The sequence below is a fragment of the Nyctereutes procyonoides genome, unplaced genomic scaffold (assembly GCF_905146905.1).
Source record: "Nyctereutes procyonoides isolate TBG_1078 unplaced genomic scaffold, NYPRO_anot_genome, whole genome shotgun sequence".
NCBI classification, from domain to species: domain Eukaryota; kingdom Metazoa; phylum Chordata; class Mammalia; order Carnivora; family Canidae; genus Nyctereutes; species Nyctereutes procyonoides.
The window spans coordinates 59,263,676-59,267,400 of NW_026575052.1; the positions used below are offsets into that span (position 1 = coordinate 59,263,676).

The following is a 3,725-nucleotide window of genomic DNA, read 5'->3' on the forward strand; positions in this document are numbered from 1 at the left end:
CGCACAGCCTCTGCACCTTCTCTGAAAGCAATCCCCATGCAAAGATGGGCTGGTATGCAGGTCCACAGCCCAAGACCCCTCACTTCCATTTGAGACATTTCAGAAGTCATACCCCTGCATTACAGATTGTCTGAGAGCCCTGTGAGGACTCCATGAAAGTTCTACCTCTCCCTCTGCCCATCCTGATTTCTTCATTCTCTAATAAGCCACTTGTACTTCAGCTAAGAGACTCTTTCATGGGGAACCTGACCTACAAAGTAAAATGATGGTTATTCACTGGTACTTGCATGATGATGGATGAAACACTACATATCCTTTTTTTTTAATAGTACAAAAGGCCTTATTGACTACAGCGTAAGCAAAAGCAAGAAGAAGAAACAATCATTTAAAAACACCAGGGACTCTTACATAGCAAAGGTTAAGAAATAAGTTAAGACTCCTATTGAGTTGAGCTATGCCTGGGATGAAGAATAGACCCTATCCACTTTGATCCTTAGGTTCTTGGTATTTCCACTGGACGTAGCCAAAGATGTCTTTCTCATGATCCACTCATGGCAGAGGTTCTCCAGCAACTCCAGTGACTCACCAGGGATGGACTGTGTATCCATTAATCAGGAAGCCCTTTTCTAGGGGATGAGCACTCATATTCTTACTGATAATATCCTCCTAGTGAAATAGAGAACACCATGGTAATATTGATCCTTGGGTAGCAACCTTCTATCAATTCTCCTGTGTGGATACTCCTTTTCATCATTTTTACTGGGAAGCTGGCAATCACCAATGAACTTTGTTTCCCCTTTTGACAGAGCATCTGTAATAAAATGGACCTTCTATAACTGCTCCACAACACGATGTAACAGCTTTGGCTATCTGGTTGATTCAGAAGTAAAGTTTGGATGAGTCAGAACATCCATGTCACCAACAGACTGCACCTCTTCGGAAACTGCCACAGACCATAGCAATGAACTCAGAATCCAGTTTTTAATCTTCCCTTAGCATAATTTCTTACATCTGTAACATTCTTTCAGGATGAATTCTTTTCTCAAACTCCTCAAAATATTTCAGCCGAATTCACTGATGACGGTTCAACATATCTTCATTTTTTTCTGAGATCTTCTAATGTTTTAATTCTTTCATCTGCAAACTTCCTTGCAGCAGATGGACCAATGCCACTAACTTGAGTCAGGAAATTGATAGAGGAACTCGTATCACCCTGCTGATCTTTTCCAGCTTACACAATTTTCCAGTCACTAAAAATTCATCAATCTTTTCAGCAATTTTTTGTTCCTACTTCAGGCAATTTCTTAGCTTCTGTTCCACTTTTTATTTTGTATGGTTTTCTGCTATCACAGATGCTGCTTTGCTGTAAGCATTGTACTTGAGGATGGCCTGGTTCATGGTCTTCCCACAGTTTTCAAGTTCTGTGAGCACATTAGTGATTTCCCCATTGAGCATCTGCTGCTGTGCCTTCCATTTGCTCATGGTGGCTTACCCCTGGACCTCAGAGTGCTCAGAGTCAGGAACCGGCCTCCTCTCCCAGCTTTAAGGAAGTGCTGGGTTTTGGGGCAGGAGGCAGAAAAACCCCAGTAAAGCCAGCACGACCCACTGAACAATGGTTGTCTCTGAAAACATTGCACATATTCCTATTATTGATCAAAAGAAGAAGGAAGTATTAATGAGAGCACCTCTGACTACAAATTTCTGTCTTTTACAGTATAGTTCCAACTTTCCTCTTTTGCAAAAGACATAATTAAGGTCTAGAAATAAAAAATTACATATATATAATATCATATATATATGTATGTTTTCTAATCTCACCAAGTAAATTAAAGAAAAACAAGAACTTTTTTTTCATTTGCAAACTTCTCTTAATACTGTTTCCTGCAGTAGAAATTCTCAAATCTAACTCTGCAGCAGAATCAAAGACCAGAGTTGTTTAGTTTGGTTGTTGATTTGTTGTTATAAATATTTCCAGGCCCACTCTAGACATACTGAATTGGAATCTGCTGTGAATGTTTCCACCAGAATCTATATTTTTAAGGTTGCACAAATAAGTCAGATGATCAGACAAGTTTGGGAAATGTGATGCAGAGCATATACATCTAGAGGGCCCTGCTAGTTTTCTAGCACTTCTTTAACATGGCACCACAAAGTAAGTGGGTTCACCATCAGAGATGTATCATCTCACAGTTCTGGAACCTAGAAGTCTATCAAGATGGCAGCAAGCTTGGATCCTCCTGAGGGCTGTGAGGAAGAATCTTTTCCATACCTTCCTCCAAGCTTCTAGAGGTTTGCAGGTGCTCTCTCCTCTGCATGTGTCTCTGTGTCCAAATTTCCCTTGTTTATAAGGACTAGAAACCAATCTTAGTCTACTCTAAGTTCACCTTCACTAATTATATCTTCAACAATCCCATTTCTTCTTTTTTTTAATAAATTAATTTTTATTGGTGTTCAATTTACCAACACACAGAATAACACCCAGTGCTCATCCCGTCAAGTGTCCCCCTCAGTGCCCGTCACCCATTCACCCCACCCTCCGCCCTCCTCCCCTTCCACCACCCCTAGTTCATTTCCCAGAGTTAGGAGTCTTTATGTTCTGTCTCTCTTTCTGATATTTCCTACACATTTCTTCTCCCTTCCCCTATATTCCCTTTCACTATTATTCATATTCCCCAAATGAATGAGAACATACACTGTTTGTCCTTCTCCGATTGACTTATTTCACTCAGCATCATACCCTCCAGTTCCATCCACGTTGAAGCAAATGGTGGGTATTTGTCGTTTCTAATGGCTGAGGAATATTCCATTGTATCCATAGACCACATCTTCTTTATTCATTCATCTTTCGATGGACACCGAGGCTCCTTCCACAGTTTGGCTACTGTGGACATTGCTGCTAGAAACATCGGGGTGCAGGTGTCCCGGCGTTTCATTGCATCTGAGTCTTTGAACAACCCCATTTCCAAATAAGGTCAGCACTTGAGGTTTATATGAATTTTAAGTAAACACAATTCAACTCATTACAGAAGTCCAAAACTTACAACTACTCCTATATAATCTGATATAAAAAAGAAAAAAAAAAAGCTAAGTAAGCAAGCCAGCTAAGGCTAAGGCTAAGGCATGGAGAATTGGTGGAGAAAATGATTTCCTCTGCTGTAACTGGCCTCTGATTTCAAACTTCAAATATATTAGCATAAGGTTGTGCATGGGAGGGTTAGGATCCAACTTAAGTTTGGTGAGTTTAATTCCTTTCCTCCACATCTTAGTGGGAACACTTCACTCCCTTTATTATTGCATCCTTGTGATTACCAGCATCATCGAAGAGGAGCTCATCAGAAATTCTGGTAAAACACACAGAGGCAAAGATAAAGTCACTTTGATTATTCATATCATGCTTGATACTTTAACATTCTTTGATTTTTGTTTCATTATTTTTATTATTATTATTTTTCTTCAGCTTTCCCCAACTAACATAAGCTAACATTTATTGATAGTGCCCAGTGGTTAAAAAGAAACTGTACCAACTGATACAGGAATATGATATGGTAAGCTAATCTTAATCTAATTTCAGTGATTTCATTAACTAAAGCCAAAGTTAGGACCAAGAAATGTTTGTCTAGTTGCAGAACTGATGTAAGTGATGATTAAGGTCACATACCATTGCTTTAAATAGCTCTTGGGTTTTTTTTCTCCAAGTTTTCTAGGACTGTTTTTCTGAATGTCAC

At 39.4% G+C, this 3,725-nt stretch overlaps 1 pseudogene; it reads right to left on the bottom strand.

Annotated features, from left to right (window-relative positions):
* Positions 1-477: 477 nt before the first annotated feature.
* Positions 478-1,482, bottom strand: LOC129514122 (DNA polymerase beta-like; annotated as a pseudogene).
* Positions 1,483-3,725: the final 2,243 nt, after the last annotated feature.